Source organism: Barbus barbus (genome assembly GCF_936440315.1).
Source record: "Barbus barbus genome assembly, chromosome: 39".
In the NCBI taxonomy this organism is placed as follows: domain Eukaryota; kingdom Metazoa; phylum Chordata; class Actinopteri; order Cypriniformes; family Cyprinidae; genus Barbus; species Barbus barbus.
In genome coordinates this window covers 15810291-15835205 of record NC_136717.1, presented here as the reverse complement: position 1 = coordinate 15835205, position 24915 = coordinate 15810291, and the positions used below count along the sequence as shown (strand labels likewise).

The 24915-nt window shown below is 36.2% G+C and overlaps 1 protein-coding gene across 4 annotated transcripts in view; it reads right to left on the bottom strand.

Moving 5' to 3' along the window:
* The window catches only part of LOC306858739 (podocan), a 46098-nt gene that overhangs the window by 8229 nt on the left and 12954 nt on the right, over window positions 1–24915 (bottom strand). The window contains exon 1 of one of the 4 annotated variants that reach the window (XM_079399421.1): window positions 15084–15136. The exons of 2 other annotated variants lie outside the window; for them this stretch is intronic. The gene's annotated coding sequence lies outside the window, so the exon portion shown is untranslated. Of the gene's footprint in view, window positions 1–11217; window positions 11352–15083; window positions 15137–24915 lie in introns of those variants that run through there. One more of the 4 variants, XM_079399424.1, reaches the window with a different exon arrangement.

Here is a 24915-nt window from a genome sequence, read left to right as displayed (position 1 = left end):
CCCATAATGGCACCATGTTTCCCATTCCGGATCCTGTCAAACTTTGGTGTATCAAAGCTTAGTGGTATTGACCTTACGCTGAGGAACACCTGGGTCTCTCACAGAGTAATTTAACCACCAAGGACGTGCTTTCTGGTTTCGCATACAGCCTGAGTGGAATGTGGTATTATTTTCAATGGAAATAGTCAAGTTTCTACTAAAACTAATGATGCTTATACTGAAAACAGAAAAGAAAACCGAGAAAGGAGAGCCAGAGTGAGAACACAATGACATTGATTGAGAATAGGATATCTCCTCCCCTAAACCACAGACCCATCTGTCTGCTGGGGGTCAGGGATTTGAAAGGTCATAGGTCGCAGACAGCGATCAATTTGTGTGCGTCACACTCAGAGCGATTGAACTTTATGCTTGTCTTATCTTTATACACATAAAACCTTATCAATTTTCCAACCGTCTGTCGCTCTGATGCCACTAACTATGGGACTATCTGTCTGCTGCCCACGTCTCTGATAGAAAAGCCTGTGTAAATGTTTAATCACAGCTCACTGCTAATTCTGGCTCAGTCTCACATCCCAAAGCCGATTACCAAAAGATATGTAAAGTAGCAGTTGGACGACCCAATTTTGAGACTTCAGTTTCTCCTTATTCCTGGACTTTCAGAAACCGACCACACGCTAGCAGTCACACATGTACAAACATAGACTTTTTTCACTCGCATAGAACATCCAAATATTTTCACGGATCCATCCCTCTTTCATGAGATCTATGAGGCTTGAAGCGGGGGGGCCCCTGACAGGCCCCTGTTCTGTTGTCTTAACCCTGCCTAGAATATCCAAGCTTATTCCTGCCCTCTTCATGTTTTCTTTGGACATGTGGATCGTTCGATGTGTAGAGAGGAGCTGGAAGTCTTTGGAAAGCACTGAGAGCATTAAAAAAGAGGGGAGACGTGTTGAAAGGAAATATGAGATAAATGCATCATGTTGTTGACGAAAGGGAAATTTATAACTCAACCTCTAAAAATATCAAAACTGAAAGATCACAAAACATTGTATTTTTAAAATACTATTCATATCTATCATTTGGGAATATTTGTTCAACATTTAAAAACATGCCTTGTTTTATTTCGTTTTGTGAAATTTATGTTTAAAACGAGTGTGTTATATATTTTTATATATCTTTATATATTTTATTGTATTTATTTTTGTATCTCTAAAAAAGTAAACTGATCTTAGTTTAAGGATGTTTAGATGCTTTTACACTATATTTAGTATCCTAAAAATGTCAAATATCAAAAATGTTTATTTTAAAATATATTTTTATAGATGATTTTAGTTAATATTTATAGTAAAACAAGACTTTCTGCAGTGTACATTTTCAGGGGCTGCACACACTGAAGGATTCAGCTATAGGTTTATGAAATATATCTGGCCTTAATTACCTCAAATCAAATCAGACGACCATTAAGATCAGAGTTGAGCAAGTTTGTGTGGATGATGGGAAGCTGCATGCTTGACTCCACTTTAATATGTAAGAATGGGGCTGATGTGAAAGACAGACCAATCTATATAATGGCGCTCTCTATCTGAGAGGATTATTAAAAGCACACACAGACAGACGCATATAGGCATCGCATTGATTTGTGCACATATGTAGGATGCTGGAGACTAAGACACAGCTGGTGATCTTCTGATGATAATGAAAAATACAAAGATAAAGAGAGGGAGGCAGATTTCCAGAGTGTTGTTTAAAAGCCTGTCAAGTTAGACTGTGATTTTAGGTTTGGCTGTAACCTACTGCATGAATATTCAGATGACCATATGTACAGAGTGTGTTCTTTTGTGCGTGTGTGTGTGTTTGTGTCTTACTTGAACACCATATGCTTCATGACGCTTGTCTCAATGCTGCTCAAACACACACGCACACAATCCCAGTGTGCACTGATAAAATTAAAATATGCACTCAAAACAGATGTGATATTGTAAAGAGCATCTTTTTTTACAGCATACTAATTTGACTATTTCACAATGGATCTAATGGCACCATATTTGATTTAAGAGCTACAGCAGAAGTTATGGAAGCTTGTTTCCACCACTGGATGAATAAATAAAATCACAATTCTGAATTTAAACTCATAATTTTGAATTTGTAACTGACTTACTATTTTTAGAATAGAGATATAGAGCAAGTTTACATCTTGAGTTATAAAGTCACAAGCACGAGTTAACATCTCACAATTCTGACCTTTTTCTCAGAAATTTGAGTTCACATCTTGCAATTTGGTTTTTGTTTCCACCACAGATTTTTTTTTTTAAATATATATAAAAAAGGTCATTGCAACTTTTTTATAAAAATCTCACAATTCTGGCCTTTTTTCTTAGTGAGTTTACATACTGAGTTATAAAGTCACAATTACGAGTTCTCACATCTCGCAATTCTGATTTTTTCTTAGAATTTTGAGGTTACATCTGCAATTCTGTTTCTTGTTTCCACCACAGAAAAAAATATATATATTAAAAAGGCTATTGTGACTTTTTAATCCCACAATTCTTGCAATTGAGTTTATATCTTGTGTGTGTGTGTGCGCGCATGTTTATGTGGTTTATGAGGACACAAATATGTATAATGACATGGGTATGACAGAGGTATTACAATATGAAGGTGGTTTATGAGGACACTGCCTATGTCCCCGTAATTCAAAAGGCTTAAAAAAAAAAAAAAAAAACATACTAAATGGTGTTTTTTTGAAAATCTAAAAATGCACAAAGTCTCCTGTGAGGTCTAAGTTTAGGTGTAGGGTTGGTGTAGGGCAATAGCACACACAGTTTGTTCAGTATAAAAGCCATTACGCCTATGGAGAGTCCCCATAAACCACAAAAACCAACATGTGTGTGTGTGTGTGTGTGTGTGCATATATATATATATATATATATATATATATATATATATATATATATATATATATATATATATATATATATATATACACACATATATATACACACACACATATATACACACACACACACACATATACACATATATAAACATACATATATATACACACACGCACACAGACATATACGCGCGTGTGTGTATATATTATATATATACACACACACACACACATACATACTATATAAATAAATACATACACACACACACATATATATACACACACACATATTAGTGCTGTCAAACGATCGCATGCAAAATAAGAGGATAGACAGATCGATAGATCGATGTTTGCAACCAGTAAATAACATTATAAAAACAATACACACTTACAAAATCAAAACATTTTATACACCCCAAACTCTGATCTGTGTTTTTCTAGAGAACCAGGGTAAAGGGACACCCATGAGCGCATTATAGGAAAGACATGTGGCAGACTTCTAGAGACATGCTGATTCGTCTCGTGGTGAGATCTAGGCTTAAACCTAGGGTGTATCAGCAGGGGTGGTCAGGTTGGCGAGACATGCTATTATGTCATGACAGCGCTCACTGGCACACTTGTGTTTGTGTGTTTTGGGGGAGAAGGGGGGCAGGAAAATGGCTGTGGGGGGCTGATAGGTGACGCCAAAGACGGCCAAGACTGCATGACAACAGACCTCTCATTGGCTGCATAGTGGGTCTTTTAACCAATCATGCAGTCCCTTGAGTAGAGAAAAAAAAAAACAGATGCTTAACATTGTGTGAAAGTGCACTCTCTCAAACTGAGGGGAGACGCTGAGAGAGAGAGCGAGAGAGAGAGAGAGAGAGAGAGAGAGAGAGAGAGGTTTCGAGTTGTCAAACTGAGTTTCCCAAAAGACGATTCATCTTTCTTAAGGTGCTGTGATGTGTTTCACAAAAGTAGATATGTAGAAGCTCAGAGATCACATTTGCATTTTAATAGAGCTTGAAATGCACATTTCCAAAAGCAAACTACCTTCACGCTTCCACCCAGATTTCCCTTCCCAAGGGTTCATTTTAGAAGCTTCCCATGCAAACTTTGAAAACAATACGTCTGGGTACAGCTTACAGGAGCATGTCTGCCATAGACAGATGTTCATTTCATAAGCTTGCGTCTCTCTCGCTCGGATGATGATGATGATAAGTTTTTAGGTCAGGCTGAATAGACACTGAATAAGAGCAGACAAAACTGATTTCGGAGGGTTTGGAAAGATCAATGTTAACCTTTTCAGTGTCTAGTTTGTGTGTGAACTACTTCCAATATGATTGAACCAAAAGTAATATCAGGGTCAGTGCTCTTGTTATCTATTAAGTCATGCAAAATTAATGTTGCAATGCATACGTATAATGAGATTTTCAAATAAATGTCAGGTTGAACTGAAATTAACAAGCTGATATCAAATGTCCTGATATCACATTGAAGGAAAGAGCTTCATTAAAAGAATGAAATTCGACACTTTTTCGATTATTTCTTCTAAAATGTTAACAAAGTTTAACTGTTTTTAATATTTTGAAAAAAATAATAAATTTCAGATAATTTGACCTTTACATTGCAAGGCAAGTTTAGTTCAGGTATAAATTATATATATTATTTATAAAGATGTACATTCGCATGTTTTCAAGGTGTAAGGAAAATGTGTTATTACTTTTCCCTTGATGGTTAAACCACATGACATTTTTATTTCTTTATTGGAAATCTTTTTATGAGGTGTATATAGCACAATATTCAGCAAGTAAACAAAGGGCCTTTTCCACACACAGCTTGAAATGTACACATATTAAAGCCTTTACTGATACCTATCTGAACCAAACTGATTCTCTCAACCCATCAGCTGTCTTTCACCCTGGATACAAACTATAAATAACTGTCAAATCTGACCTGTTGAGAGATTTTCAATAATAACACTGTCAAATTGTTTTTTTTTTTCTCCTAACAAAGACTGTTTTCTCCCCATCCTGAAGGGTGTTTAAATTAGACAAGAGTCTCTCTCAATCTAGATAAGTCACTGTGTTTCCATGTCAACCTGTCTCGGATCGAACCACCGGCTGACATGTTGATGATTAATGTTGTAGAGCCTTGGCTTGTTTGCTGGCATCAATGGAAATAGATATAAAATAATGAAAAAAAGATGTGGCCAGATTATTATGTTAAGTGCTGGCCAGTGGCTGTTGCTGCACAGAGATTCAAATAGGTGAATCATTTTGATCTGCCTCATTTGCATGAACAATCCAAGCAAACGGACTCACTAAAACAAAATCACATGCTATATAAGATTGCTTCTATATTCTCGACTGTAAAGCTGCATTGGTTGTCGGTTGTTTGTTTAAACTTGACAGAAACTAAGGGGCCAGTCTGTTCTGCTCCAGGAAGCCCAGACAATCCACTTAAAATGAAGAGAGCGCAGACTGTCCCTTCTCATCATAGTGTGGTAAAGTGAAGACCAGACCCTCAAATCTCCTGTGACCTGTGCCAGTTTGGGTCGAAATATAAAGCCAGTGTAATTTTATAATGCACTGAGTATATGTGTGTCTGTGTTTATGTACAGACACAGTAGTAATCCAGTCTTTTGGGTGGATTAAATTGGATTGTCTGGAAACCTTCTTCCTTCTGTCCTCTGACACACACAAACACAAACACATATCAAATATTATATATAGCTACAGTAGAAGAAAAAAAAAAAAAAATTATTTTACTGTAGCTCACCATTTAGCTCAGAAACAACTTTGTCCTAAACTCAATACATACTATTTGTTTATCTGTCATGGTGGGGACTTCTATTATTTTTATACTGAGGTAATAGTCTGTAATAATATAAATATTATTTATCCCTACTATTAAACCAAAACGCGAAACTTTTGCTAACCCTAGCCATTTATTAAACCATTTTCCTTGTGTGGTCCCCACAGTGCAGGTGATATCAGGTTGTATTATATTTTTGTAGACATTTGGTCCCTTCAATTTAGGCAAAACCAGACCCACACACAGTCTTCCTGTGGGTGCATGAGCACGTTGTAGTGTGTAGGCGTCATCCAAAGTTTACACACAACACATCATAACACACACGCTCAACCAGATGCAAGATTGCTCAACCAAAGAAATAAAACTACACAAATAAGCTTCTCCTACCCATTAATCTCCATACTGCGCATTGTAAAAAAATGAATGTAGCTCATTAGATTAAAGTGTGTGTGTGTCGTTGACATCTGTTTGAAATATTCTGCTTCCTTTATGTGGCTCCGGCCTCCCATAACCTTCATTAGCTCTTTTATCAACTTAAATAAAGTCCCAGCTACACACCACTTCTGACATAAGGAAAGAATCAACACAAAAAGAAGCAGTCAAACACAGCTATTATTGATCATCCAACAAAATACACTGGCAAATATCATAAAATACTGAGTTTCCATATGCTTAGTCTGTGTATCTCTCTCACCCGACTTACACTTACTGGAAGAAATCACAAGTAGTTATTTTCCTGCTTACTGATTGTTGTAGCCACTGGAAACACTCATTACAGACAAATGCAGTCCTTTCTAATTCCAAAATTCCTGGTTAGTTCAATGAGCAACATGTATTATGTGCATTTTTGCTTCATGTTCTGAATGGAATACTGAAAAATCTTTTTGAAAAATACTATTTTTCTTTTAAATACATATAATCATTATACAAAAATATTATCATGTCAGAAATAAACTATCATTTTTGTATAAAATAACATTTATTTGCATGAAATGGTCTCATTTGATCTGAAACATTTAGCATCACTTGCTCAACCATGGATCTTCTGTAATGAATGGGTGCCGTCAGAATAAGAGTTCAAAAAAGAGCTGATAAAAACGTCAAAATAATCTGCAAGTAACTCTACAAGACCCCATGCCATCAGCTAACATTGTGAAGTAAAAAGCTGCATGTTTGTGAGAAACAAATCCATCATTAAGGCGTTTTAACTTTAAACATCCCTTCTGTCCAAAATACAAGTTCATAATTCATAATAATGCTTCCTCCTTCCGACTTGAATAAACCGAGAAAACAATATTTTAGACAGAGGTCTGCTTTAGTCGGAAACCACAGTTTGAAGCATCTTGATGCGTTTGTTAACACATGAAGTTATGTTGTGGATTATTGTTATTGTTATGCATTTATCAGCTATTAGATTCCGACAGCACCCATTCACTGCAGAAGATCCATTGAAGAGCAAGTGATGTAATGCAATAATACATTTCTCCAAATCTGCTCCAGTGAAGAAACAAACTCATGTACATCTTGGATGTCCTGAGGGTGAGTCCATTTTCAGCAAATTTTCAGTTTTGCATGAAGTATTCTTTTAATTAACCCAAGGAATATTAGGAGAAACATCTGAAGCAGAGATATTGGTTACACTATTTTGATAGTCCACTTTAGACATTCTACTAACTAGAAGTAGCTTTATAACTACATGTCAACTAATTCTCATTCATTTGCAACTACATGTCTACTAACTCTCAGTAGGGTAGGTTTAGGGTTAGTAGAATAAGTTGACATATACTTGCAAAGTTTCTAATAGTCAGCATGTTGTATGTTGAGGACCCATCAAAATAAAGTGTTAGAAGATATAAAGCAGACAGTCTACTAATACTCTAATGACTGCTAGTTGACATGTAGTTGCAAAATTACTTACTGTTAGTAGAATGTCTAAAGTGGACATTAAAATAAAGTGTTACTGAGATATTTAAATGCACTCAGCACCCTTGTGATAGCGGTGCTATGAAAGCGCAACCTCTGAGCATCTGAATGAGCTCACCTTATTGTGCACCACAGAACACACATCTGTATAAACAGGAGTCAATGAAATAACACTAATTCTTTTGCATTATCCATTAACCATTATCTGCTTTCCATTATCATCGCACTCCTGTTTGCAGGCATTTAAGCAAAGATTATTGTCAAAGGTTACAGGTTCCACCATTAGTTTATAGTATTTAGCGGTGGTCATCTACTGTCCTCTGTAATGAGACAAATTCAATTAGAACACAGATTTATGACATGTAGTTATAAAGCTACTTCTAGAAGACACACCAACGCCTCAGAAGACACACCAACGCCTCTTCTTCCTGAGACGGCTGAGGAAGTTTGGAATGAGCCCCAGCATCCTCAGATCATTCTACACCTGCACTGTGGAGAGCATCCTGACCGGCTGCATCACCGCCTGGTTTGGAAACAGCACTGCTGGCAACCGCAAAGCTCTGCAAAGGGTCGTGCGAACTGCCCGTCACATTGTTGGAGGTGAGCTTCCCTCCCTCCAGGACATCTACACCAGGCGGTGTATAAAGAAAGCCCGGAGGATCATCAATGACTCCAGCCACCCGTCCCACAGACTGCTCTCTCTGCTGCCCTCAGGAAGATGTCTCCGCAGCATCCGATCCCGCACTAGCCGACTGAGGGATAGCTTTTTTCCTCAGGCTATCAGGCTAATGAACAATCAAAACTAATACACACTACAGCACACTCCCACTTTACAATATACCACGCACTGCACTTTAATTCCATACAGTTCAAACTGGACTACCAGTACACTACTGCACAAATACAACAATCTTTTTGCCAGCACTGGATACCATCCAATGCACATCCATGACATTTGCACATCCGGTTTATATATAATCTGCTGCATCTTCGCATATTACTGTGTGTATATAACGTAGAATGTGTACTACATACTGTGTATAATGTGTATCGGTAACTGTATGTCTGTCTAATAGTACACTGTGTGTACTGAGTATATGTATGTGTATATTACACATTGTCATCTGTATAAGTCTGTACGTATGTATGGTAATGTCTATATGTAAATTGTTTCTGCACTGTCTGGAGCACGCTCTCAAGAATTTCACTCACGAAGGCACATGTGCTGTGGTGATGTGACAATAAAAGTGATTTGATTTGATTTGATTTGAGATGGTGCCAATGTCACATCAGTAATCTGCTGTGTATCGGGCAACATGCTTTTAGAGGATTTTGGGGGGGATGGATTTCTGATGTGTGTGGGTTGTTAAATATAGACATAACTCACACAACAAAACATCTCAACACCAGCTGGACTGAGCATTACCAACTGACCTAAATTCTCATCACACAAATTTACAGAAAGCTTATAAATATACAAAAGCATCTGATTACTGCATGAGTAACGAACAGCTAGTTGACTGAAAAGTGTCAGTGATCTGTGTTTGTCAGTCCGTTTTGATGTAGGCCGACATTAGATAGTCAAAGGAAATGCTTATCTAAAAATAAAAACCTGTCATCATTGCTCACCCTCATGTCGTTCCAGACCATGAATTTCCTTCATCCGTGAGACACAGAAGGTGAAATGTGACCCTGGACCACAAAACCAGTAATAATGGTCAATTCAATTCATGTGAAAGCTAAATAAATGACCTTTCCATTGACGTATGGCTTGTTAGGATAGGACAATATTTGACCGAGATACAACTATTTGAAAATCTGGAATCTGAGGGTGTAAAAAAATCTAAATATTGAGAAAATTGCCTATAAAGTTGTCCAAATAAAGTTCTTAGCCATGCATATTACTACTCAAAAATTAAGTTTTGATATATTTACAGTTGGAAATTTACAAAATATCTTCATGAAACATGATCTTTACTTAATGTCCGAATGATTTTTGGCATAAAAGAAAAATCTATAATTTTACCCATACAATGTATTTTTGGCTATTGCTACAAATATACCCCAGCGACTTAAGACTGGTTTTGTGCTCCAGGGTCACAAATATAAAAGACTGGATGCCTTGGTCTATCCATACAGTGAAAGTGGATGAAAAACCAAATTGATAAGTTCCAAAATGAAACAAAATGCACAATTAATGCTGTATAAAAATAGTCAACCTGATCTCATGAAAGTGCGTATCAATAGCACAAGTTTGTTTCAATTTGGCGTACTATTTATATGCAGCAATTGACTTTGCCATGCATATGATATGCAATGGGTAGGATTAGGGTGTGGGGTAGATGCGTATCATATGCACGCGAAAACTCCATATTATATGCACATCAAACGTGTGCATCATATGCACGCCAAAGTCAATTTTTTTCTGTTTGTATTTGGCATACTATTAATATACATTTTCATGAGACAGGTCTCAACTAGTCCATAAAACAAATCTTCACAAGGACACATGACTGTAATTGAAAAATTACATTTTACATTCAAATGGATTTCATTGATTGTTTAAAAAAGTCAAGCAGAATGCACAAAAGAATAAACATTCTTAATAGCCAAGAATGCAATAGGCTATACAGACAAATATATATTTAATGAAAGAATATTGTAGAAATATGTACTTTTCAAGGACTAAATGAAAATTTAAAGAGAATGATATTGTGCTGCTCCTTGCCATTTATAAAACCCAGTATATATAGGCTACACCTTGATATAACTTATTCTCTTCAGATGGAAAAAGTGACAGATGTCACAGAGGCATGTCACGCGTTACATGCCTCTACATGTGCAAACCTTAAGAACAGAGATCGCCCTGATTTTATTTTGATTTTATCCAATTTTAGATCGCCCTGTCATACACTACCTGGAACATGAAAGAGCAAGTGTAACCACACACATCCATACACAAAAAGCCTTAAGTTGCATTTCTGTTGGACTGTTATTGTGCCTTTAATCAAGACAAAATGTGTTCTACTTAGGCTTTATTTTTCATTAGCGTCTAAAGTCTTGGAAACTGCTCATGATTGTTTTACCACAGATTTTGCATATGCGAGTATATTTGCGTAAGTGTAAATGTGTGTCCATGCATATGAATTTCAGCATGTTTGAGTTTGCGAGTGTGTCCGTGTACGCGTCAGTGTGTGTGTGTTTGGCCTTCATTAATGCAGAATTAACATGGACTTGTTCAGAACATCCTGTCCCTCAGCCCTGAGGTCACAGCGTTTGTCTGAATTATTCAATTCAAGAAAAAACCACAAACAGATTACTGTGTGCTGAATGCATCAAAAATAAGGGGGACCAGAAACGACACTGTCCCTGCGGCACCTATTGTGTAGTGTAGCATTAAAAAGTATACAGCAGTTCACCCAAAAATATAAAATCGGTCATGTCTTTTCCAACCTGTTGGATTATATTTCCTTTAATAAGAATATGAATATATATATATATATATATATATATATATATATATATATATATATATATATATATATAAAAAAATCGTATTGTTTTTGTACATACAATGAACGTCAGTGCGGTATAAATTTACTCACCCTGAGGCCATCCAATGTGTAGATGAGTTTGTTTCTTCCTTGAAACACATTTTGAGAAATTTAGCATTACATCACTTGCTCACCAATGGATCCTCTGCAGTGAATGGGTGCCGTCAGGATGAGATTTCAAACAGCTGATAAAAAAAAAAGAATCACAATAATCCACAAGTAATCAATTTGTGTAAGTAATCAAGTTAAGTCACAGCTCCAGCCGGTGGATTTTGATGTGGGAAGACAAAAGGGATGGACTTTTTTTTTACTGGAGGAAGTGTTATTGTGGATTATGGACTCTTATTTTGTCCAGAAGCAATGGTTTAAAGTCAAAACGCCTTATTGATAGATTTGTTTTTTACAAACACAAGATGTTAATTTATGAACTGGAGTCATGTGAATTATTTGTAGATTATTGCGATGTTTTATCAGTTGTTTGAACTAATTCTGACGGCACCCAATCACTGCAGAGGATCCATTGGTGAGCATTGGTGATTTTTCCAATTTTCCAATTTTTTCCAAATGTTCTGATGGAGAAACAAACTCGTCTACACTTGGATGACCTGATGGTGAGGACATTTTCAGCAAATTTTCATCTTTGGGTCAACTATTCAAATACTGAAGATTTATCAATGAAAGATGCAACATGGAATCCAGTTCACACGCATTTATTTTCAGTTTCTCCATCCTATCAATCTATCTGTCGTTCTTTCACTCTGTCCAGCTGTCTTCCTACGCCTGCACAGCCCTCCTGCATGGTATTTAATAAGCGCATTCGGCCGCTGGTGTAACCAGCTGCCCGTCTGTCCTCTATTTGTCTGCCTCCCACTTACTAGAATATTGATGGGGTCCTGCTTTAGCTGTGTTTGATGTCAGCGTTTGTGGCATTGTTACATCATTTAAAAGCAGCTGTCTCCACTGCACTGCAAAAAAGAGATTGTTAACTAGTATTTTGGTCTTGTTTTCCAGTACAAATAACGTTCCTAAAACAAAACAGATTTACTTAAGAAGTAAAATGTGAAATTAATCAAACTCAGGAGAGTTTATGTATAAAAGTGTAAACAGAAGTAGTAAGAATATCAATTCTGCAGTGTGCAAAATTGGAAAAATGAATTATGTAAGGTGTACTAAAACTATGATTATGCAACAGGTTTAATTACACAGAAAGGTTTCTTTGTTATAGACACAGACGAGTTCCCTTCTCCACCCACATATGCATGTATATTTTCCTTTCATGTTAGTGAAGGGCAACCAGTGCCAGGATTGTTACACAACTCGCCCAGGATGTGCATGAGGTGAGGCAATTACACACACACACACACACACACACACACACTTTGCACAACTCCAAATTAGGTCAGTATGACATATACACAGAGCACACAGCAACAAGCTGAATATATTTTGACCTTTAAGTGGTTATCGCTGCACTGAATAACAGAAATAATAGCAAAACTGTATTCAGAATGCCTCAATCTCTTAAATGGGTCGCGTTAGACTGCCATTTAAGCAGGTGACGTAACATTCTGCAGTATAGAGACTTTCTTGCTATCTAAACCCAAGCATCTGACTCTGTCCTTGCTGATGCGATTGCTCTCCCACAACCACCCACAGCTGCGCACACAAGCAAAACACTCACAGGCCCAAAAAAATGACTGATTAGATAGTATGTATCTATATGCAATGATAAAAAAATGAAAGATTTTTTCTTCAAAGGCTGTTTGATTTGTCTGACAACCTCTAAACGGCAGTAAATTCATAACACGATCTCTGCCATCCTACGTCCCATCTCTTGCATAACTGCTTTGAACCGGTTGCCACAGCAGCCGGACTGCCATCCATGTTTAACGCATCACTGGGTCGGTGAAGGCCCGATTGTTTTTACAACTGCACAATTACACAACAACGTTCTTGGGAAAGGGATGGTTTAAGCTAGATAAGGATATGTTTATATGTTTGATCTGTCATAAATACTGAGAACTGTTGTCTATATTAGAGGTTTGTGAACAGATTTGTGGTAATAAAGCTTGTGTGTGTGTGTGTGTGCACTTCTGTGGTTGATCCCTGTTGATTGTATTTGTGCCATGTATTTCACAATTGTGTTGTGTTATCTGTTTTTCTGAGAAAATTTCAGTTCACAACAGTTTCGCCATCACAGATAAATTTACTAACTGACCTCTCAATTTAAAAAAAAAAGCGAACCCACAAATAAATTAAAAACCCATAAATAAATTAAAAACGTATACATATAAATGAATCCTAATAGTAATTAGTTCTTATATATATACACACACACACACACACACACACACACAATGCCCTCCATAAGTATTGGAACAGTAAAGACAAAATTGCTCTGTTGGCTGTGGAGTCAAGACATTTGCAAACATCAGATAGGGGGATGAAACTCTAAAAGTGCTGAACTTCTTAGCTGCTAAAACATCTGTGTGTTGAATCACCTAATAATAAAATGTGACATTCTGTAATTTTGTCTCATATTCATCTTTTAATCATATTTGTAAATGTCTTGACTCCACAGCCAACAGAGCAATTTTGTATTTACTGTTCCAATACTTATGGAGGGCACTGTATAGGATATTCATTGTGTAATATAGTTGGCATCGCAACATTTATAATAATATCATTTTCATATTTAAAAGTAATGTTAATATTTAATCTTAATATTAATATTCATACATATTTATTGTAACAATTCTGCTTCTGGATGTCAAAACAATGGTTAAGTTAACATTTTGTTAGCTGCCTACATTTTGACAAGCAAGGTCATGTTCTGATATAATAAACATTAGATTCAGTTGCCACAATCAACAAGATAACTTTTCAAGTCACGCAGTTAGAATTAGAGATTGGCAATATTCTGGCCAGGTCACTGTGATTGTGCATTAATATTAAACCTGATTATTTAACCCCTACTTACTTGAAGGAAAACAGAGCTAATGTGGCTTTAGATGTTTAATTCTCCTTTGTAGAAAAGTCACTTTGCACTATTGTGTAATAAAAAGGCCAAGCGTACAGCTAAGAAGGATTTATCAGTTCCTCATGACTAGAACCAGGGCTATTAAGGTCAAAACCTGAGGACTGTTTCTTAGAGAGAGCGTGCACAGCTACTTTTCCTTATACAATATTTTTACACAATTCTGGCTATTATTTGTTTAAATTTTGTACTGTGGTTAACCAAGGAACAAGAATTTCATCACTTTTATTCCAATTAATCGTTACATAATCCACAACAGTTTCTCAATCTGAATCCTGTTCAGATTGTGGTGACCACATGTGCCAAAATACTGTGAGTAGTACAACAATAAACTTTAAAATAGAACTGGAATCAACACAGCAATTCTGTTTCAAACCCTAGTGATATGCCTTGCTGCCTAACTGCCTACACCCTGTTCATCAAGATACTTCATAAGTGACTGATTTGAAACACTTTACACAGGCAGCAACTCACAACTTTCCAATGGAGGATGATGTTAGCATGTTGCTAAGCTAACAACATAACATAAACACAAACAGCACACACCAACCTTTGTTGAAGAAGCATTTTAAACCAGCCTCTGCTGGTTTATTGATCTTAGCTGGTCTCTTGGCTGGTTTTAGGTCAACTTTCAGCTTGTCAGACTGGGAGACCAGCTGCACACCCAGATAAACCAGCCAAACACTGGGAGACTTTAAACCAACTATATAACCATCCATTTATAACCAACCTACACCACCTAAGAGCAAACAGCTTAAGGTGGTTTAAGTGAGATTGTTTTAAGCAGTGATAGTGTAAAATAGTCCATCTACATTTAAACTGAACTATTTATAGAAACTTCTTAATATGAAATGTATTTATAATATAAAAATTATCTTACTTTCTTCACCATCTTGGATTTGTTTTGTCACTGAGTTTGTTGCAATGCATTCTGGGACTGCCAAAGACATAAATTTGATGCTACTTTATTTGGATAAAACAAGGCATCATAATCAAGTTGAGTGTTGTTATTGTTAACTAAACTATTAAAAATATTTTTTGGTAAATTAAATAAATTAAATAATACAAATAAATAAATTAAAAGATGAAACATGTAAACTTAAAAAAAAAATTAAATAACAAAAGCACATAAAATTATTGAAACTTAAAAATAAAATTAAAATTATAATATAAAAATAAAACCCAATTCAATTAAACTATAGGGTAGAAAAACTACCCTCTTTGTTGACGAAAGAACAAATAAAAAGTCTACACCCTGAAAACGGTTGTCTTGTGAAATCAGGATACTACAGCCTTGACAGATAAGATGAGGCCAACTGTCTGAAATAACCTGCTATCATATGCTGACCTTGCTAATCAACAGCTGTGTCTGTCCCAGCCAGTCCAGGCCTTGTAAAAACAGGACAACCCAAATAAGGTTTTTCATTTACATCCAATCAGTTGGACCGTTTAACGGACAGGCTGATAAACGGACACCATCACCCTCTCAAAACCACCTTAACATGTAACACTATGAACTGTCATTCAGGATAAAATCTAATCTTAACTAAAACATCATTCTTAAAGTGCACTGTGTACCATGAGCACGTGATGCATTGTTGCTGTCAAACTCAAAGCAGAACGATGCAAAGGGTTAAAGGGAATTAGCTTTGGGCTCTTCCTTCAGGTCAGACCTGTTTGGGACAATGATGTGGGTCCACAACATGTTTGAGAAAGTGCATCTAACTTGCCCTAGATAAGATTATTTGCTCTTTGGGTATGTTTGCCTTGTAAATTACATTTATGTGTGTGTGTTGAAGGAGAAGGTGGGGTGGTGTGTTGTGAAATGATACTGGATTATTTATGGTTGTCAGAAAACTCTCTATCTAATCCGTGGACACTAATTCCTCCCCCACAGACTGTCCTATACTTAGGATTGCAAACAAAGATCTTATCTTGTAATTTAAGCATCTCTCTCCCTCTCTGTCTTGCTATTTCCCGTCCCAAGTAAGGAACCACAGCTCTAAAGAAAAAAAGAAAAGAAACAAAATGTGACTCAAATTGCTCAATAGTCCTGATCTCAAATTACATTGACTCCCCCTTGGGCTTCCTATGAGTTTGGATTTCTACTCCACCCCAGCTTGTTTTGTATGAACAAAGTCACAGAATTTGCTGCTAGACAATTCCAGAGAACAACAGCATATAAAATACAGAGGATATTTTTTCGGACTACTTGAAGTTGAAATTACTACCGGGGCTAGTTGTCACAATTTTCTTATAGGTTTATTCAAAGTCGTAAAGCCTTTGCTACAATAAGCCTATTTCAAAAAAACAAAACCCAAACCAGTTCCTGCTTCTCCGAATAATCTCAGTACAGTTTCTTCTATCTTCATCTACTAATCCTCCATTCCCCACATTCCCGCTGTCAAACTATCCATACACTGACTGCGAATCAAGCACACCAAAGGACGAGCCAAGCCAAGCGATTTTTCCGTTTGAAAAAGAATCAAAGAGTGTACTTTCCAAAGACTGTCTTCCTTACAGCTGCTGTTCTCCAAATTGACATTTTAAAGACCTGACGAAATATAAACTGGAGTTTTGGGACTTTTAGTCCGTCTCTATTAGCTTTAAATTAATGTATATTCTAGTATATAGCTGACAAAAATAACTTTTAGTAGATATTCACATTTTCTGATCAAACAATATTGACGACTCATCCTGAACTACATTTAATTTTTGTCCAGTCAAATGCTTTCTATCAATCCACCACCAATACCGCCTGACACAAACTAACAACAGAAAGTACAGTAGCAAATCATGTTCATGACTGTGAGAAACTATTGTTCCACTTTTCTGAGAATAAAAGTATTTGCTGTCTCTTTAATCACATTGCTTTTTAGGCAAAATTTAGATATTAGAGGTCTCATTTTCTCTCACCTCGGCCTCTTCAACACTCTCGGCCCATCATGTAATTAAATCTAAGCCTTAATTGGTTAAATGTCCTCTCATTAAAGCTCAAGAACATGAGATTAGCATTAGCCCGCTAACTATTACAGGAACTCCAGGAACGATGCAAGGCTTTGTGTGAACAGAGGGGGGTAAAGAATACTGTTCATATATAACACACAATAACTAAGAGGATTTTTTTTTTACACATTATTTTTGCCTAGTTTCATTTCATCAACAAAGACTCTTCCAAGTACATACTAATCAGCCCCTCCACCTAAGCATAAAGAAGAGTATGTACAAACAAAGAACACAATGAGGATGTCACTGAACGTAAGGCGAGAAGGTTGTGTTTGTATAAGATAAGAAGATTCGGTTTGCTCTTCTGATTGTGAAGTGCTGTCGCCCTGTGAGAAAACAACGTCATATAAATACACTATAACTGTGTTGAATTCACACATGCATTACACAAACTACAAAAGGACTCTCGAAATGTCTCAGATGCTTCTTAATTGAGTGCTGGGGTATGAAGAGTTCACTGAGATTTCCGACCCTGTTCATCACCCATAAAGAAATGGCAAAAAGCATTTCCAGGCAAACATTTCCACATGCTAGCTCAAACAGGCCCATAGTAACCTCGGCCTTCCCCCGACAGATGCATGGCAGAAGAAAGAGGGTGTCAGATGGGCAGAAAAGACAGAGTCTCCGCAGACAGTGACCTAGATTTGGTGCAGACGCACACAGATAAGTTCAAGTTCAGTAGCTTATAAACAATCACTTACTGAACACTGACAGATATTAGTGGGGGACAACAGGGAATGTATACAACAAAATTAAGAATGAAAAACATCATGGTTTAGATTTGATTGAAATTTATCTGTGTTTAAAGACCTCAAAAAGCCTGACAAGTTGATTTTTCCTGTCTCGTATATATTTCTTATTGAAGCAGGAAGTTTGGGAGGGCCAAATCAAAAATAAAATAAACTAAACTAAACTCAAATCAAATCAAATCAAATCAAATAGGGGCCTACACATTCACAAACATTATTTGCTACTTGATAGTCATTGCAGGTTGTATTGGGGTGGGTTATTATTCTAAAGAGCATCTGATTGGACAAAAAACAGTGTAGTGCAGGATGAGTCATCAATATTTTTCTCTAGTTTTCCCAGGAGAACTGTTTTAAATTTTTAAAAAGAATTTAAGAGAACACTAGCATATAAATGTTCTCAAAACAATTGACCACACAATACAAATTTTTACTTCAGAGTGTTTTTAAATACTCGACTATAAGTAAATAGTTCATATGTTGATTTTATTGAAAAAGTAAACACTGTAACATAACCAATGGCCACAAAAATACCACAAATATATCATAGTTAAAGCCATACTCCTCAAAATTCTCACAAAAACCAAAGAAGCTGAGACTAACACAAGAATATTCTCATCCCATTTCCTTTTGACACCCCCACTTGCTTTTATTCTCAACGGAAACCCTAGTCTATTGGGACAGACGTCTATTTAAAACGATCGACAGACTGAATTACAGAACATTAAAGCCTCCAAATGCTGCAGCACAGAAATACCAGAGACAGAAAATTTGCTTTCTGCTCTGTCTACACAATTTACATTTGTTTAATTAACCAGAACAAGCTAAGGACACAAGGGCCTTTAGTGAACAGAACCAGCTTTAAAATGGCTTAACAAATCACATTTATTGTTATCTTAATGAGGCTGTGCTTCAGAAATGGCTGGACGACGTGTATTGGTTTGGAACAGATACACCGTCTATGCATGTACTGAAGGACGCTATGTGTGTTCATTAATACAAGTACTCATAGACACACAAAGTGCTCTTCTTTGAAAGTATATGCAGGTGAACATCATATTTGGGCTCTGTTTGCATATGCATAGAAAATCATAGAATAAAATATGTGAATATGTAACAATACTCTTCTAAATGTTTGTCGTTGCACAATGCACGCAATTTCATATATTATTTTTCCAAAATAGTAGGCAGTATTTAGTGTATAAGACACAGTATAGCATAGCCAAAGTTAAACGAACATCTCCATCAGCTACTCTGTCTGGGTGTGAGTGTGTGTGTGTGTGGGGTGTGGGTGTGCGGGTGTGCGTGGGTGTGTGGGTGAATGAGTGCACTGGGCCTGTGTTTTGGGTGATGTTCAGTGTATGTCCTGAACAGGCTGCTCGGCTTCTGTTCACCCTTCTGGGACAATGTGCGGACAAGCGTACTGAATCCATCTGCATTCATCCTCTGTCTATCTGTCTCTCTTTCTTTAGACAGTGTTATCTTTATTTAGTATATAAAAGTGTGCTGCATCATCACATGACCTCATCACATTGCATGTTTAATTCATAGAGTGAGGAGCTATTTTGCAATTTAATAGAATTTTTTTTTTCTGTAAAAATATCAATATTTCACACTCAGATGAAATAATGGGTCAAGAAAGTGCTATTTAAAATTGCAGTAAGTGAAATTATACTGGAAATGGAAGGTTATTTATGTTTTTATGCTATTATAGAATTTATTCATATTCATATTAGCTTTTATTTTCATATTTTCAGTTTTAATTTTAATTTGAGTAGTTTTGTTTTTATTTTTGTTTTATTTTAAATATTTCTTTTTAGCTTAAATTTATTTTTATTTGAATTTTAATTGTAGTAATTTTAGTACTTAATTTTTTCTAAGGCAGCATTTATAGTTCTTTTTTTGTTAAGTTTTTCATCTAATATTTATATTCAAACAATGAGAGTCAAAGTCAGACAAAGAAAGCACATTGATTTAAAATCTATCATTTCATAATACATCATCCAGATATGGTCTTAAAGGGACAGCTCACCCAAAAATGAAAACATTTGCTCACCCTGTAAGACTGTCTTGGAGTCTGTTTTAATTAACTGTTTAATAAGATTGATTTCATTTTATTTTAAGTTTTACAACTTTTGTGTAGTGCTTTTGCCATTTTTATTAGCTTTTGTTTATATTTAAATATTTATTTTTCGTTTATTTTTATTTAAATTTTAGTTTTAGTAATTGTAGTACTTCAGCTCATTTAATCCAAGACAACATTTCTTATTTTCATTCAAGTTAAAGTTTTTCATCTAATTTTATATTTAATTTCAGCTGCATTTCAATTACCAAAAAGTATTTTTAATAGTGTTAGTTTTAGTTAACATTAACAATACTGGTCATATACTTCTCATTTTAGCAAAAAACTGCTCAGACACCAAAACTCACAAATACATACTACACTCTGCAGCAAGAGTTAAAGCAATCCCAGCAGCCTCTGTCTCTCTCAATCCGTCTGTCTTCCTCCAGGTGGTCCGATCACCTGTTGTTGCAGTGGCCACAGTCATCGCTACCTACGGTGGGAGAGCCAGCCACGACCTTCAGACGCCCTCGCAGTAACCATGGCAGCAAGCGTTTAGTGCGGCTTGCTGCATACATTAGCATTCGCTAATGCTCACCCTCTCATCAAAACACATTGATTTTGTGCTGGGGATTAATACAAAACACTCTCCATTAGACGCCAAGCCCTCTGCCCCAACAAACAGCCTTTGAAATAGAGCCACTTTGGTGGGTGGGAATGGAAAAAGGAAGAACCAGTGCGTTATTTTGCAAACGTCCATTTTGATAAGATACGAATGAACGGTAGGTACAGTAGGGTCTGTGACCGCAGACGCATTAGTTTAACCCTCCAGTTACAGTCCTGCTAGGGTAATTCAAATGGAAACGTACAATTTTGCATGATGTACTGTTGTTGTTGATGCTAAATGCCGCACATTTAGCTTTGTCAAGAGTGCTTATTTGTACTGATGAGAGATTAGCTGAGTGGGGAGTCTAGGATCAGACAGCTAACGGAAACTAGCAATCAGATACGGCCCTCACAATCTCCAAATACAAATCTCCTCAGAATTACGCATACAAGTACGCAACTGTGCAAACACATCAAAACAACCGAATGTTGCTACTGTTTCCGTAAATGTGTAGCGCAAGTGCATTCATGGGAAAGTCAAACAAACAGAGCGCGATGATTAAAAAAGGGAAAATTGCATCATAATGCATCATCCGAAGGTGGTTTTAATGAGACATTTAACATTTTGTCAAAATATGTATGACTGTTTTTCTTCTGTGGAACAAAGATGATGTTTTAAAGAATGTTTTAGCTGATTTTGTCCATATAATGAAAACCAGTGGGGTCCAAAACAACACAGGAGTCCAATGACTTTCATTGTATGGACACTGAGACATGGTCCCCATGAAGAAATGGTTTAATGAACATTTAAAAATGACAATATTGTCATCAATATTATTGCAAATTGCATGATAACACTTCATCCAAAGTTGGTCAGTTTGCCCAAAAATGAAACTTTTGCCATCATTTACTGTTTTTTTTAATATGTGGAACACATAAGATGATATTTTTAGAAATGTTTTCACATTTTTGTTCAAAATTTAATGTTTTGTCCATATAATGAAAGACAGTGGGGTCCAAAATAACACTGGAGCCTATGACTCATTGTATAAACACTGAAATATGGTCCCCATGAAGAAACGGTTTAATTAGACATTAAATCATTTGTAAATGACAATATAAAAATTCAACAATGTTTCTGTGAGGGCTATAATTAGATTTAAGGGCTAGAAAATAACTGAAGTCAATGAAAAGTCGCACACAATCTAAAAATACTGTAAAGTTGATATAAAGCCACCCAGCTTTATATCAAGCCGATGTAAAGCTGCTTTGACACAACTGTTAAATTGATAAAAGCGCTATACAAATAATAATATTGACAATCTCCAAATACAAATTTCTTCAGAATAATGCACACAAGTACACAGTTGCGCAAACACATACCAAAACAACCAAACGTTGCTTCTCTTTTTGTAAACATGTAATTTAAGTGCATTCATGGAAAAATCAAACAAAGAGAGCATATAAAAAAGTTCAAATTGCCTGATCACACCTCATCCAAAGTGGGTCTTAAAGGGCCAGTTCACTCAAAAATGAAAGTTTTGCCAACATTTACTCATCCTGTTAAGACAGTTGCTTTTCCCTGTGGAACACAGAAGATGATGTTTTAAAGAATGTTTTAACTGTTTTGTTCAAAACTGAATGTTTTGTCCACACAAAGAGGTCCAAAACAACACTGGAGCCTACTGACTCATTGTACATGGTTCCCATGAAGAAATAGTTTAATAAATGTTAAATAATCTGTTAATGACAATATAAACATTCAAAAATGTTTCTGTGAAGGCTATTATTAGGTTTAAGAGTATAATAACAGAGTATAATAAGAAACTTTTTACTCACTTACTGATCTAGGACTTTCCTTTTTCTATTGTATGCAAAAGAGGATATTTTGAAGAATGTTTAACTCTTTCTATCCAACAATACAAGTCAGTAAGAACAAAAACACTACTGTACCCCATTGACTTTCATTGTATGGACAAATAACACTGAGACATGGGCCTCACAAGGAAATACTAAATAAATACACTAAATAATCTGAGAATATAAAAATTTTAAAATGAGGGTTAGATTTGGGTGTAAGGGATAGAAAATGTCTTATCTGAGTATAAAAATAACAATGGAAAACAGTCGATGGAAAGTCCCCATCATGATAGAAAAAGCGTTTTGTGTGAATGTGTGTGTGTGTGAAAGGCAAAGAGGGCGTCAGTCCAAACAGTGTGTCTATGGCATTTCAGCTGCTTTTGTGCACGCGCCCATGTGTGGCACAGATAAAAGGCATCCTCCTCACAAAGACTCAGATCAAGTCTTTGCACAAGGGGAGCTTTTCAAAAGTGCATGAGAGCGTAGGAGCAGAGAGGAGGGGAGGAGACGAGACGAACAGAGAGAGACTGGAACTGACGTCAAACGGTGCATAAAGGTGTTTGCTGTATAAAGGTGTGTGTGTGCGTTTGAAGCACACAGGTGGGAGCCAGTGCTGCCCATCATTCAGGAATCATTTAGCCAGCAGACAGTCCATATCCCTCAACAATTACAGTAAACACAGCAGAACGTACAGGCGCTTCACAAGCGTGGAGATGACACAAACAGCAGCCTTTTCAAGAAAATTACAGAAAATTGTAATATAATGATCCACACACTTGCAATGAAGACAGCTTCGGTAATTATAATAGGAGTGTTCGGGTTTAGTTAGTCGCTCACAGCATAGATGGAGTGTAAGAAATAGAAATCTAAAGAGAAAAACAGAGGAAATGGAGAGTGAAGTACCATGTGCTGCTGACCTAATCATGTAAACTGTGGCTAATCGTTTAACGTGACTATAGATTTAGAAACAGTTGCCTGTGATTTAGAAAGGATATGAAAAGTTTCTCTTTTTTTAAACAGAATTGTAGTAAAACAGGTTGTTAATAATAATAATAATAATAATAATACCTAATAAAAATATAATAACCGTAATATTAAATCATATATAAATATATTATTTATTTGTAAAAAATATATAATATTTTGTAATAATAATGATGATGATGGCTATTATTATTTATTAAAAATATATTGTTTTTTATTATTGTTGTTGTTGGTAATTATAAACAAAATATTTTAAAGTCATATTTCTATGGTAACACATTATAAATGATTATAGGAGACACCCTGAAATATAATTAGGCAAATACATTTCATCTTTTTTTTTTTTTGCCTAGGACAACGTGGCATAGCTTACCCCACTCTCCCTTACTGATGGGCACAGTATGCATGTTTGAACCAGACGCTGGAGATTACATCTGACTGTTCATCTGGCCTGGCTCTACCACAACCATAAGTAATGTGTTTTGTGTGGTTTCCCCCGCCACATCTGTCTGGATATGCACACATCTATAAACAACCCCCATCTCTTTCCCATTCCCCAAGGGGATCAAGATGGAACTGATGGAGCTTCGAGAAATAGTGGAAGAAATGGCAATAATTCATAAGTATAATTTTTAAAACATGAAAAACATATAACACTGTACTCTGATCGTATATACAAAAACAAGTTCCTACATTTATTGCAGTCATTTAATTTATTTAAAAGTTAGAATATTTCTTCCGATCTCAGAGTTAATAATTCAAATGACTGGGAGGAAAAGCACTCAACTCTTTACATTCACAGACTAGCAAAAGTGACCCAGACTAACATACAACTTCTGCATCCTTCATGAAGCCAGAAGATGAGCAAAACAACATTTAATATGCTCAGCATCTCACTTTAAATAACCTACACCATGAAAATCCCAGAGCAGGCTGCAATCTATATAACTGCCATAAATAATAGAGTAAATGCTACACTGTTACAGTTGTGCTTTAAAAGCACTCAGTATATTCAATATATAAAACCATCAACTCATCACAAACCCAAAGTACTTACTAGTATGCAGTTGTGAATAAATGTATGTGGTGAAATGCAACATACAAAACGTTACAGGCTCAGTACACACTACTGCTAGGCATTGCATGGCGGTTGCAGTGCAGGCAGATCTGAATCAATGAGGAATCTGATGCAATGACAGGTAAGTATTTATCCAGTTTCCATTTATGTGAGTGTGTGTGGTTGTGTGCCGCATTCTCATTAACAACTGAGACCCAGATGACACTGCTGTTGTGAGTTGTGGGTCATGGTAATTGCTTTAATCACTGTCTGTTGGACACACACACACACACACACAGAGAGACATGCAAAAGGAGAACAGGGCTTTACAAAATGGCTGCCAGTGACACATATTTGCCCAACAGATGAATGCATTTGATAAAAATGATGT